At 38.4% G+C, this 15,308-nt stretch overlaps 1 protein-coding gene across 7 annotated transcripts in view; it reads right to left on the bottom strand.

The window, feature by feature from the left end:
• Window positions 1-15,308, bottom strand: part of PLCB1 (phospholipase C beta 1) — a 753,511-nt gene that overhangs the window by 325,654 nt on the left and 412,549 nt on the right. The window lies entirely within an intron of this gene.

Raw genomic sequence — 15,308 nt, 5'->3', positions numbered from 1 at the left:
CAGTTTTCAAAACATGTTCATGCCTTAACCCATTCTTTCTGCCCTAAGAAGTTGGAGGAGGGAGCACGGCTAAGCCCAGAGGCAAAAGTGGTGATGGAAGTTAACCTGGTCCAGCTCAGTATCCTTAGAGCCTGCCCTGGGCACTCTAGATACCCAGGGGTTTCTCCCTTGCTGACCTATCATGAAGCCTGACATCACTCACAAGACATTTACCAAATTTGGGTTGTTTTGATAGATATTTGTATCAGGGTGTTTGTGCTGGGGGGCAGGAGGTAGGGACAAGTGTCTTTCCCCCATATAGATACTCCACTTTCCTGATTGAAAAGGGGATTATAAACATCAGAAGCACAACAGTGTAGAAAACATGAAATTGCATGAAATAAACTGAATTAGTTTGCTAGATCTGCCATAACTAAATGCCACACTTGGTGACTTAAACAACAGAAATTTATTTTCCCACAGTTCTGGAGACTGGAAGAAGGCATAAGCAGGTTTGGTTTCTCCTGAGACTTCTCTCCTTGGCTTGCAGATGGCAGCCTTCTCACTGTGTCTTCCCATGGCCTTTTGTTGTGGGTGTGCATCCCTGATGTTTCTTCTTCTTCTTCTTCTAAGGACACCAGTCACGTTGGATTAAGGCACCCCCCTTATGACCTCATTTAACCTTGATTACTTCTTCAAGGGTGCTCTCAAAATACAGTCACATAGGGGGTTAAAGCTTCAACGTATGAATTTCTGGGGACAAAGTTCAGTTGGTAACATCTACTATGTAAATAATACAACAAGAGTTCTGGTTCCACACAGAATTTAGAAAATAATCAAGTTAGAAACAAAACCCAAGGCAATATATAAGCATCTGGTGGAGAGACAGACCACTACTATGGTGACTATTCCACCATTCCCCAAAATAATTTTGATAAATATCTCCTTTATCTCCCCACCTCCCCTGGAGGCCACTTCAGACCAGACACCATGCCAGAGCTATGTTTTAAATATATTTGAACTTTTCTACAATTCCAAGTGCAGAGCCTCACATGAAGTAATACATACTCAATAAGCATTTATTGAATCATATCTTACATAAGTCTCAACTATTTTTTATAGTAATTGATAGTTATGGCTATTCACCCTAACATCAAAGGGACAAGCAAACTTGGCTTCAATTTTTTTGGAAATTTTTATTTTGGTGAGGATTGAAGTGATTATGTAAAATCTTACAATTTCAAAAGCTCAAGTGGCTTGAGAAGTCACATGATTCAACATTTCTATTTTATAGTCATGGACTTGAACACTCAGAAATGTTTAATAATTAATCCATAGCCACCCAGCTAGGGAAAACTAGAAGCCAGGACCTCTGACTCCATGCATTACTTGTCTCTTGGGTTTTAATTATTATGTTACATACACAAATCTCAGTATGAGCAATTCTGTATTAAAACTCCACTAATTTGAAAATTTATAATCTCCGGTAAGAGTGTTATAAGCTGGGACACAATGGTGACAAATGTACGACTATATTATTTCTTCCCCATGCAAGCTTGCAGGATGAATGCAAGTACTCTCAAAATTAGAAAGAAAAATTAGAAAATAGAAAAACAAAAGACCCCTAATGTCTTCAAAAAGGAATGTCTCTGCTCACATGCTTGTTTTTCTGTTTTTCCTTAACTCCTTGAAATGTCATGGAGACCTCTTTTGAATGGGCTTGAATACATTCTTGTTGGACTTCCCCCTTGCTTGGACCATAATGATATTATTATATAAGAAAGCAAAGAGTCAAACTGCCAGACCCCCTCTCGAGAGGGTCCCTAGGCTACATTAAGAGCAGTGCTGTGCATTATCAGATAATTGTTTTAATTCTTACTAATTAATAATAACCCAACTCATTTAGTATAAGCCCTGGGAGAATTCTCTATTGGTACTGCTCAGAGCTAAGTAGATCCTTCATGATCCCCCTCTTGGAGTTCCCAACAGTTTTTATATTTGATAGCTCTGGCATTAGTCCTCCAAAATAGCAAAGAAAGCAGATCATTTTTTGCTCTTAAAATTTTGGCACAATTTTACAAACTATATAATGCTTCTTGTAAGTTAAAATACTTTCATCTACTAAAAGATATTTTTAGGCCTGCAAATTTAATAAAAATATCATCATTATATAACTTACAGCAAAAGTTCATCCTCTACACTTTTACAAACTCCTAAACTAAAACATACCATGTGATGCTAGAGATCTATGTCTCAGAGATTCCACACTGGGTTTACATGTGTCCCAGTTTTTGTAGCTCAGACTTTTGAGTTAACATAATGGTTCTGGATTTTGAAATTAAAATTTGTGAGCTTTGTTTGCTTAAAAGGTATAGAGGGGTTGAGGGTAGTGCTGCATGTACAGACTATGGTGTACTTCTATGGGAAACAAATTGTTCTTAATCTAATTCTCATCAAAACAAATTTTGCAAAAAATGTGCAAAGGAGACCTGTTGAATCTGCAAATTTAAAATTCAAGCTTTTCCTATTTGAGAGTGACCACTAGGCTCTATGGCCCATTGCGATTTGTCATTGTGAGTATCAGACTATACAAGGCCATAAGGAAGTGAGGAAGTTAGCAAGCCTGGCCTAGCCACTGGCCCACTATCTGCTTTTAAATGCAAATTTGTTTTTCTCTACTCCATATCATGTTGATAATAAATCTTCCATCATCACATTTAGTTGTTTAACATGTTTCTTTGTGAAAAATGTGCCTGGAACAAAAGCCAAAGGGTGGAGTTGGTGAAGTGATCCAGAAAGATGATTCTTCAGACACATCCTCTGTGATATCCAGGGCATGTCAACTGTGTAGGTCATATTGCTTTTCCAGAAGTCAGACAATGGAAACAATTTAATAAAAATGTCTTTGACCCAGTTTAACTGATGTGATTAATCAATGAGGTGTGCTTATTCACTCAGGTCTGCATGCATTCAGCCGGCATTAATTGAATGGTGCTGAGCTGGGTGCTGGAGTGGATTGGAATACAATATTGAATAAGACATGGTTCCTCTTCTCAAGGCATTTTTACAATTTGGCAGGAAATATAAAATGTGAAAACCATGAGGAGGTATTAACAAACTGTCAAATTTGTATAGAGAGGAAGCAATAAGCTTCATTAGAGAAGAGCTGGAAATTTGGAGATAGTATCCAAATTTGAATTTAAAGAATGAAGAATATTTGAACACTTGGAGCTGTCAAGGAGCAGCGGCCACCTCAAGTTTGGGAAATACTGGAAGTAATGCTAAAAAAAGCACATTAGCATGAGGACCCAGAGAAGAGGGACTCAGCTAAACTTGAGATTCCGGGATGTGACAACTCAGCCAAGACTTGAGAGAAAGAAAAGAACTGAAGTCAAGAAAGGTAAAAATTTGGTAGTTCTAAAAAGATGTAGTAATATGATTAAAGGCAGGGAGACATGAACCAACATGGTATACCAGAAACTAGGCTCTGTTAGGTTATAATGGAGTAAAATGTGTATACAGCACCATGCAAAGAGAAGAGGTTGTAGTTTTTTCCAACTCTACCTCATCTTGAACCATTCTGCAAGAGGCTGGTCTCTGGTTGAGCCAAACTGTGACATCTTCTGAGGTGTGCACATTTGAGAGTCAGTAAACTGGAGGACTGGCAATGGAGTCTGCCACTGCCATATGGCCCTTGCTCATATGACAGCATAGTGGCACTGCCTTGAGGACATGTCTTACCTCTGGCATATTACAGTTCCTGAAAGGATCTAGATACAGGTCCTAGAACCTGTAGATAAGCACCTAGAACAGAAGCACTGAGAGTCTGGGGTGTATTTTGCTCCCAGAAAGTGGGCAGAAGCTCCAAGGATCACATTGAGAATGTGGCCGCAGCATGGGTAAGGATGCCCAGTGGGGGACAATGGGAGGGTGAGCTCTTCTGAGTATAAGTAGCAAAAGGCTAATGATTCTTCAGATAATGGTGGGTTAAAGGGATGCATGAAATAGGCAACAAGAGGTGCTATGACTAGACTCCTGCTGCTCTTCAGGGAAACAATTATTCCACAGAAACATGAAAATCTAGGAAAATCTACAGTGTAAGGTCAGATGGTGGTTACCTTTTGGTGGAGAGGTAATTGAGGAAGCTTGCTGGGGTACCAGAAATGCTCAATTTCTATATGGGTAGTGATTATGTGTGTGTGTGTGTGTCTATAAATTTATCAAGACTTACACCTGAGATTTATTCACTATACTTGCTGTAAGTTATACCGTAATAAAATGTAAAATTTAAGAAAGAAGAAACTAAAGATGATGTATTCACAGTTCCTGGTTTTGAATCCTACTGTTGATATGATTTATGTATTCACATATTTACAGAATTCCTACTTGGAGTGGAGCAAAGCATCCTACCATTTACTATTCCTTCATATTTTGGATATTATCAAAATTTGCCCCTTGGTTTTAATCCTTCTTATATGATCTATCCTCGTTTAAAAAACATATGAAGTAAAAAAGTTATTCAAAATGATTCTTATTAATAAACTAATTCCAGAAGTGTTCTTCCTGCAGTCAATTTACAAATGTAGACAGAAACCAATATTGTTTTTCTCTGCTAGAGTGCTTCATTTCATTTCTCTAAGGTCTTTATATTTGTGCCCCACAAACACTCATTTAAATGCAGGTGTGAGGATTCATAAGCTTCTTAGCAGTGACTCAGAGTGCTGACGGGTCCCTTTTTATGATTTTTCCAGACAGAGAGGAATGGTTCAGCATGTTAAGTAGCTACAAATGGTATAATTCAGTCATAAATGGCTGCTACACGTGATTGCCTACTGCCACTAAATTTCTCTACCTTAACTGTCATGTGAATACACTGGAATTTCATTTCTCCTTCTCCCAATTTAGTTAAATAAAGGAGGATCCAAAGTTCAAAATGAAAAACTGAAAACTGCCCTCAAAAGCATTTTGTGGTTACTACTAGGTATGCACAAGGAAATGAAGGAGAATTACAAGTGAGATTCCAGAAAGCTCAAGAATCAAGGGGATGCTCTTTGCTCAAAGGAGGGGTGAAGATCAAAAAGTTCTCTCAACAATTCATAAGTTAGTACATGAGATATACTAGGGATCAAATGTTCATTCCCTAGGGACTCTCCTGGGCTGGGTATGTTATGTCATGTTCCTTAGAAGCAGAGCCTAATATGGGGACTCTTTTTTATTGCCCATTTTTTAAAAATTTCAAGCAGAGTTCATTTACAATGCTCTGTTAGTTTCAGGTATACAGCACAGTAATTCAGATACATATATAATTCTTTTTTAGATTCTTTTTCCTTATAGGTTATTACAAAATATTGAGTATAGTTCCCTGTGCTATACAGTAGGTCCTTGTTGGTTATCTATTTTATATGTAGGAGTGTGTATATGTTAATACCAAACTCTTAATTTATTCCCCACCCCGCTTTCCCGTTTGGTAACCATAAGTTTGTTTTCTATGTCTGTGGGTCTATTTCTGTTTTGTAAATAAGTTCATTTGCATCTTTTTTTTTTTTTTTAAGATTTGACATATCATATGATATTTGTCTTTCTCTGTCTGGCGTACTTCACTTAGTATGATAATCTCCAGGTCAAGATGGGGACTCTTAAGCCAGTGATTTTATTTATTTATTTATTTATTTATTTTGCGGTACGCGGGCCTCTCACTGTTGTGGTCTCTCCCGTTGCGGAGCACAGGATCCGGACGCGCAGGCTCAGCGGCCATGGCTCACAGGCATGTGGGATCCTTCCCAGACCGGGGCACGAACCCGTGTCCCCTGCATCGGCAGGCAGACTCTCAACCACTGCGCCACCAGGGAAGCCAAAGCCAGTGATTTTTTTTAGGGAAACTCTTGGGGAAAACATATAAAGAAATAAGAGAAGCAAGATAGAGAAGGGGAAGCAGGTGGGCAAGGATGTGGTTCCATCTGGTGACTAGTCTCAGCCTGATCTCAGAGGAAGTATTGGCACATGCATGGTACCATAGTGTTCTCCCAACTTGAGGCAAGAGGGCTGACCTTTGATATCACTCCATAAGTCAGTCACTGGCTACAGGCCACCACTGGGTACAGGGTATTACCTCCCATGCATTTACAGGCAAGGCAGCTCCTGTCAGCTGAGGACAATTCTCAGAAGAAGGGGGTGACTAAGAGTTGTTGACAACCAGCACACGCAGCATCTGGGGGATAGATGCACTGCCTTAGAAAAGGGATGGAGTAGAGCACCAACTGCATCTCCATTGGGCTGCCAGATTTTTCAACTCAGCTTTGGGCAGTGGTGTGCTGGTAAATGTTTAAAACCCAGCTCTGGGGTTGGGCATGGGGGAGAGGAGCCCTGATTTATAGTACTATTTGCCAATTTCCATCATATAAATTCTCCCAGGATGGCCAATTCTGATCTATCAGCATGACTCACTAAATGTGGAGTTGGGAAGAAATGAGCAGAACCAGCTCTTGTGAGCTCATGCGAGTTGATACTAGCACAACTCTGGCTTATAGCATACACACTTTCTTCCCTATCCTGGCAAATCAGGATTCATGGTCAACGTAACTGAATGGTAGCTGAGATACAGAAGTTTGGAGGAGTCCAGATCTCTCTAGTCGAAATTTCTGAATTCAGAGGAGAACTACTCATGAGCCTTTTTTTTTTTTAAGATTTTTTTTTTTATGTGGGCCATTTTTAAAGTCTTTATTAAATTTGTTACAATATTGCTTCTGTTTTATGTTTTGGTCTTTTGGCCACAAGGCATGTGGGATCGTAGCTCCCCGATCAGGAATCAAATCCACACCCCTTGCATTGGAAGGCGAAGTCTTAACCACTGGACCACCAGGGAAGTCCCATCATTAGCCATTTTTTGCAGGTTGTATGACCAAGCAGACCTACGGTGACCAACCATCCTGGTTTGCCTGGGGCTATCTCAGTTTTGGCACAGAAAATTCCTCCTGCATCCTAGAGAAACTCCTCAACTCAGCACAGGTAACCCTAAACTTTAAGCAGACCCCATAAAGTGCTACATGTTTTAACATTGTTTCTTCCTGGTTGCTCAGTAAACTGTGAGCCCTTTGAGAGCCTAAATGGCATTTGATTAAAATCCCACAGCACTTATCACAGTGCCTGGCACATAGTAGGTACCAAATAAATCATCGCTAAAGTGTATTTAGTTGACGCTGCCTTCTATTTATCTGACATTGCTTCTCCCCCCACATTTTCATGCATTCAGAGAGCATGTCAGATATTTTTCACACACATTTAGAGTGAGCACTTAGCAGAATGCTAAGATGGTCCTACATTAATGTCTTAACACTGGAAAGAAAATCCTAGAAAGGAGACAGTATAGCAAGAAGTCAATGTTACACACCTCATATGGGACTGAGAAATCCTTTAAAAAATATTTTGAGAATGTTGTGGTCATTGTATCACCAGCAGGGCCAATTGACATGATCTTATGAAGTAAAGTTCAGACTCCCTGAACTTCAGTCTCTCAGAACAGTAATATATTATAGCTTTAGGAATATAATTTTGAAGTGGGGTGGTGTATTAACCATGCCTTTTTATTTTCTGCTTTTCTGATGCTTTGACATCTGGGGCTTTGCTGACACTGGAGGGGCTGCCCCTTCCGGGGCAAACTAATTCCTAGAAGAGTGAATAACTCATGCTAAAGGTTCATATGCAAACCAACAAATCCAGAGCCCTACCCTCCAACCCCCGACTTCCTCTGTTGGGCCCTTATACTTCCTGCCTTAATCACCCAGGCCAACTCTTACACCCCAGAGCCAACTGAAATTATTCAAACCAGCCAATCCTCAGCCTTGCCCATTCCTTCCAGTGGAAACCACAGTAAAGTTCTTGCCCACATTTTCCCTTTGCTCCTTCCACTTCCTGACTGACCCTGGTGCTTCCCCATATGGCCCCCTGTAGCATGGTGTGCCCCCTCCTTTTGGGAGCTATGAGTAGCAAACTATCTTTCCAATGGCAGTTGTCTCCTGATCTGTTGACCTCACCATAACTAATAATAATAAAACCTACATTTTAAAACAGGGGTGGAATTGTCTTCCATGGGCCAGAGTGTAGGACTTACTGAATAGCTTGCAGAAATGGGCATGTAGAGTTCTAGTCCCCCATCAAGAAGATTTAGGTATGATACAAGAGGTAGACTGTTTGCAAAATGGCTACCATAATTCTTCTCTCTGTAACAATGCCCATGCCAGGTTCCCCTCCCCGCTGCCAACCCCTCTTTCCCTGACACCAACTCTGGGTTTGGCCAATGGGACAACAGTAAATGTGATACCAGCAAGGGTTTTAAAGGTTTTTGCTCATTGGTCTTACCCTCCCTTGCTGCTGGGAACCCTTCTGCTACCAATGGACAAGCTCAAGTCAGCCCACTGGTGGACAAAAGATTTATTGGAGAGAGGTCTCAGCTACCTTAGCTGAGACCCTAGACATGTGACGAGGCCATTCTTGGCTGTTAAGCTGCTACCGAGCTACCTCAGACCAGATCTGCCTAGTCAACCCACAGAATAGTGAGAAATAATAAACATTTATTGTTCTACTCTATCCCATGCAGCTGAGGAGACTGCCTTCCAGAGCATTACTAAAGTCTACTGTCATATTATCAATTGGAAACCTTCATATAATTCTAAGGAACTCAAGATATAGGCCAGCTGGATTCCTCTATGTTTGCTCAATTCTTGTTATGGGAAAAAATGAAGAGATCATAGTTCGAACATTCTCAGAACTTTGTAAAAAAAAAAATCCATTGTGTTTTTTACTTTAATTTGATACCATATCCTTAAAATAGAATCATGGACATATTTGAGGAATCACTGTTCATTGTCCATGTGCTTTCATACTTTCAGTTAATAAGAAACAATTAATTATATCTTTACATATTGAGAAATCAAATTGTATCAGGTAGGAATTATCATATTAATGCCATGAAACAAACTGCCCCAACGCATAATGACTTAAAACAATAGATAACTATTTGCTTACACTTCTGTGGGTTGGTTGTATGGTTCTGCTGGTCCTGACCTGGCATGCTCACATGCCTACAGGTACATGTGCTGTTGGTTGACTTAGGATGGTCTTGACTGAGACAGCTGTGGGTACCAGCTCTGCTCCATGTGTTTCCTCTTTTCGCAGGTTAGTCTGGGCATATCCTTCTCATGGTGTCAGAGGGCAACTCTAAGAACAAGCCCAATTGCACTGTGAATTCATGTCTGTGAATTTCACATTTGCCAACATTTCATTTGCCACTATGAGTCACATTGTTGAGCTCAAAGTCAGAGTACAACAAGGTAATTATAAAGTTACATGTCTAAGGGCATGGTTACAGGGGGTGGTGACAGTGAAGAAATGGGGCCAGTAATGCAATCAATCTTCCAACAAAGTAAAAAGCAGCAAGTATACCTAAAGGAAAATGAGTACTCTGAAAACAAACTAGATTAGTATTTTATCATCTGCATAAAGCTTGGGAATGCAGACATACGTTTATTAAATTATTTCCATTGAACTAATATTTATTCCTATCAAGATGTTGTGACTGCTACAGGAAACATCCTCAGGTCTGTATATGATTATCCATCTTATTATGGATCTACTCACTTGTGCTTATATATGAGAGGATTAAGGAAGACTTTGAATCATTGCTTCAAGTTACACTGGAAGATATGAAACAGTGTGATTTATTTCTCAGGAATCCAGGTCATGGTTGATTTCTTGTTTGATGACCCTGACCCTGAGTGGTAATGGACAAAGAAGAAAAGTGTAATGTTTAAAAAAAAAAACAAAAGAAAGAACTGAGGAACAGGAAGGGCTGTTTCCCAAAAAAAATTTAATCTAATTTCTACACTCTGGATAGTCCTTTAAACAATAATGGTTGGAAAAATCTTTGCATAGAACTTTCTATCTGTAACATATTGACTTCTCTTACAAATAACTTAGATATGTTCTCCATCATAACTTCCAATTACGATCCTTGTGACCAATCAACAGATCCTTTGTATTCCATTTCTTATTTAGGAGAGGTTATTTCTTATTCATTAATTTTTATGGGTCAATATCTTTGTTCCCTTCACTCACTGTGCTTCAACAGATCAAAGACTGTTCAGTTCTGATCATCTATAACCTTCACACACTGAAATTATGGCTTTATTCACCCTGGAGACAAGAATGTATTATACAGAAGTGACTGTCTCATGTCCATCCAAAGTTGGTTCATTCAGCAAAAATATTAATGGCAGATATAATATATACCAAGCACTGGACTGGTGTCTGGAAAACACACAGAAGCACAATGTTTGCATTGTCCTTGCCCTAACTAAGCTATTCATCAGTGAAGACAAAGAAATGAGTACACCAAAAGTAAATTACAAAGGCTTACAACAGTTAATATTATAGTTACTTGTTAGTAACTTTTATTAGAATACAGAGATGAAAGAGCTCTCTATGGCCTAAAGGGTCAGATTTACTAGTTGCTGGAGCAATTTTTTAGGACATGTTCACAAAGGCAGAGGCCCCACAGCCCACATTGCATGGACTCAGTTGTAATGAGAATATGGTGTATATAAAAGCACAAGTGGTTTTCACAGGACAACCAAACACAATAAGCAGTAATGAGCTCCTTGGCATTTTAACTTTGAACACAAAATCAAACAAGGAAAACAAGAGGGAAAAAAAAAGCCAAAAGTAATTGATAACCTATAAATTAGCTAAGAGAAGAGAATTAGCATGGTTTGTTGTATATGCATTTATGTTTAGCCTTTTAAATTTATTTAAAGAAGGTTTTTTTTTTTTTAAATGTCAGTTCTCATCAGACTCCTTAGATACTAAACTAGGACACCATATTGTGAGAGAATTCTTAATTATTTTTTTCTTTTGCTGGTATAAGATTGCTTATATTAGAAGGTCATCAAAGAATATGTGAAACTATCTTATGACTGAATGTGGTTGCTTTCGAGACTTAAAAATATTTATCTGTGATACATCTACAGATAATACATGATTTGACTGTTTCCTTAACAGCATTCATTATTGCCCTTCATTCCTTTACCCTCTGTTCCTCTGTTGGGGTTCTTTACTCCCTTTCTAAGACCTGGCCTTAAAGAATTAAGGTCAGTTCTGCAATATTACTTCTTTGCTTCCTACAGTGATCTCTGTTTGCTCCTCATCTCAGCTACAGGTCTCACTCACCATCACTCATAGGTTTTAAAATCTGAGAAATTTAGGGAATATATAGAATATTATGTCGTTCATTAATGACTACCACTTAAAAATTTAAAACAAAAAATGGCAGGAAACACAATCCCACATTCAATTTTAGTTCAGCTAAAGTGAAAAATGAATGAATGCTTAAAAATACTACTAAGAAAAATAAATGAGTAATAAATTATTATCTGATCCTTACAGATTCATGTTCCTCAAATACTTCTAAAATGAGCTTCCATTATTTAAGCGTGTGTACACATATATACATATATATGTACTTTTATGTATGTATGCATATACATATATGCACTTATGTGAAAGTACATATATATGTATAATACTTATATGAAAAATTGGAAAATCATAAATTTAAATTATTGTCTGAAAATACTGTTTAAAAGTATGTCAGTGCTGTGTCATTTCCTGTTAAACTCTATTTAAAATTAAGAATATCTAGTCAGAGAGAGTTCTTTTATTCTCCTTGGTCTCTTATTTATTGCTTTACACTTTTATCATCCCAGACTGAAGATGGGCTCACAGGAATGCCTTTCACAACCTAGCACAATCTCTGAAATCCTTAACTGCATTTTAAAAAAATTAAGATATGAAATCAGTTTAAGTGTTTCAGGACAGGCTCAACTACTTGCCTTTAATGAAAATTAGGTAGAAATGCCCACCAACTATCAGATGTTTTTCAAATATTAATTTGATCAGTTGTGAAGTAATTTATAAAATTAAAGAAATTATATTTCCTAAACAATTTTTTCAAAAAGCATACTGCCCCTGAATATGTGAGAGCATATATGATTTTAACTGGGATAATATTTTTATTGTATTGTATAAATTAGTCTAGTCTATTTATGACTTATTGAATATGCAAATGTTGAAGTATGGGTGTCCTTCATGGAGCAGGAAGGTTTGTTTCCCACTCAATTTGATCAACCAGTTTCAAGTGGTGATTGATGTACGTCTCTAAGCTTGTTATTGGTATAAAATAAAGGGATAAAACAAGTGGCAGGGACCACAATTTCTGAAGGTGGGGTGGATATCAACTCTTATATGATGTTGGGCCAAAGGCAAATCAAATCAAGATGATTACAGGTCAGAATTCTACCTGAAATCCAGCCTTACTTTATAAACAAGTCAGATGAATATGAACCCCCTCTGCTAGCACTCTTGGGTGAGTTGAGAAACAGCCAAGAGTTTCCCCACTAATGGTGAATCAAATCTGTCCATCAAAGCGATGACTAAAGCCCCAACGCAGGAGAACTTATCTCCTGATGAAGTGCTAAGGTGGGGTCACTGCTTGGTCCAGGTCTAGTTCAAAGGACAAAAGGACTAGTCTCCTCACTTCTCATGACTTCCCTTTGCTAAATTTATGTCTGAGTCAAGAAAGAAAACATGGGAGTCACATGGAATCTATCTACCCACAGACATATTCTGTGGGCACAATAGTCAGCCTCCATGGCGAGAGGAAGACTCCTGTTGGGGTCCTGATGCTGTCTACTTTAGTCTCCGTGTCTGCTTCTGACTCTGGTTAGAAGAAAGGATAAGTTAGTCCCCACTTTGAAATGCTTCACTTGAAAGTCCAAGATGCTATTTTCTTTCTCTCTAAATATTTGAAGACACACAATTTACTGATGTTCATCAGACTCATGGAATAAACATCATGATGTCTGATTTCTCTGTTACATCTGTGCATCTTGGAGCAAGTCCCTAAATGTCACTGAGCCTCTGTGTCCTCATATAGCAGTCATTGGGTTAGACACAATGGCTGATTTCCAGTGGGGTTGTGGAGGGCCTGTTTGGAATAGTATTCGAAACAAGTACTAGAGGAGCTTTGTTTTAATTACCGTTGTGTCTCCTTCCACCAGGCCTCTGTTGGTGCCCCTCTGAGGTTCCCCTTTACCATTTTATTGCATTTGGACTTGAACTTTCAACTGCCACCCTTTGTATCTTTTAGGGTGGAGTGATTTTCCTGTGGCCAGAGACTGGTTAGTGTCTATCAGGCTGTAAGTGCCACAGAATTAATATCCCCTGGAAACAACCTTCAACCAATGACTAAAGGAAGTTGGTGGATAAATACCCCAGCTCCCTTGCATCTCAGGTGGGAAAACCTGAGGATTGTATTCGATCCTGTCTCCCAGTTTCCAGTGGGATTGACTCTGTTTGCCCACAGTGGTAACTAGCTTGATAACATCCTATATGACTACATTCCTCCCCTGTCTCACTTCCCGCATACCTCCACCGCTATTTCCTGGAAACTCCTTCAAAATAAACTATTTCCATTCAAATCCTTGACTTAGGACCAGGATCAGACTAAGATACTTTCCACCATTAAGTGTTTTGTGGTAGAAAATAATTAAGAATCATAAATATTTATTAATTCTATTTTCTAATGACTCTAACATTGTGTGAGCTGAAGATTCCCTACTCTTAACCTTATCATTTTAAATAAGATTGCTCTTTGCCTCTTGATTCCTTCTCATTTGCTGTGTACACTGATTGCTATGAACTTTTAAGATCAAATCTCTATGCTTCAAACATGAATCAGACTTTAAAAACAAAGTCTTAGAGGAAATTCTAAAAAGATCCACATGTATCTCACTCCTCTTTTGCCCATGAAATGATGTTCATCAACTACAGACTGAAAAATGTAAGTGCTCAATTATCCTGAAATAACAGGCTTAAAGAGGAATGGAATTCTTGGATTTTTGTTTTGTTTACAATTGATCTTGTTCTGAAAGTGACGACAGAAACTATAGCTGTAATCACCGATTGATACTCTAGAGTTCTGCTCAGACAGAAACAACAAATGAAAATTAAAAAACAAAAAAAAATCATTATGCCTTTGGGAGCTTAGAGTAAGGCTTGATTAGCAGAGATCAAAGTGAAACCACTGAGAACTTGATCTTTTTACAGAGGGGTCAGAAGGATCACATGGCCAGAGTCTAACACTCATGAATGAGGATGTGAATAATTGGGAGCTCTTTTCTTTATTGGTGGAAGTGTAAATTGGTACAACCACTTTGTAAAACAGATGTATACATAAACATCCATACATATATTGTTTTAAACTAGGAAAAAATATATTTAGAAACAGTTCTAATGTCCAAATATTTAGAAAAGATATATAAAACCTGTAGTAGGTTCAAAAGAGATCTTTTAAAGAGAACTTTTAAAGATGTACAAAGAGATTTGCTCTTCTCTGCTAAATATGCTCCAACGTGTCTCATTATTCTTTGCATGAAACTCAAATTTCTACTATAGTTTCCAAAGTTCTACATACACTGGTATCTACGTACTGCTCCAAACTCTACTCAGCCCAGACTCTTTTTCATACCCTGTATCTCTGCTTCACAGGGCTTCTTGTGGTTTCTCCAGAATCTCAGGATTCCTTGCACTTTTAGGCCTCTTACACTAATGGACCTTCTTGATGTGCTCTACACGCTGATCCTTGCCTGGGAAGCTCTTCTTTTCATACAGATCTTAGCTTAAATGTTTCCTCTTCAAAGCAGCCACATAGCACAGGGAGATCAGCTCATTGCTTTGTGACCATCTAGAGGGGTGGGACAGGGAGGGTGGGAAGGAGACGCAAGAGGAAGGAGATATGGGGATATGTGTATATGTATAGCTGATTCACTTTGTTATAAAGCAGAAACTAACACACCATTGTAAAGCAATTATCCTCCTATAAAGATGTTAAAAAAATTAAATAAAAAAAGTCCTTTAACCAACCACTCCAAATATATATATATATATATATATATATATATATATATATATCTCCATCTTGTTACTCCAACAGGCATCTTGCTTTAATTCCTTCGTGTCATTTTTCTTGTTTATTCATTTATTTGTTTATTGTTGGTTTTCTCCCACAGAGATTTCAGCTCCATGAGATAAGGGACCTTCCTTTTCTCATTTAATGTTGTGTCTGCAGTACCTAGAATAGTATCTGGAACAAGACAGGTACTTAGTAAATACATGTCTACTGAATGAATAAATGAACAAATGAATCAGCTTGGGAGTGCAGTTGGGCTTCTTCTGGAGATGGGTGTGTATGTATGTCTATATCGTGCATATATGTACCC

The sequence above is a fragment of the Lagenorhynchus albirostris genome, chromosome 15 (genome assembly GCF_949774975.1).
Source record: "Lagenorhynchus albirostris chromosome 15, mLagAlb1.1, whole genome shotgun sequence".
NCBI lineage: Eukaryota > Metazoa > Chordata > Mammalia > Artiodactyla > Delphinidae > Lagenorhynchus > Lagenorhynchus albirostris.
This window is presented reverse-complemented; position numbering and strand designations above follow the sequence as displayed.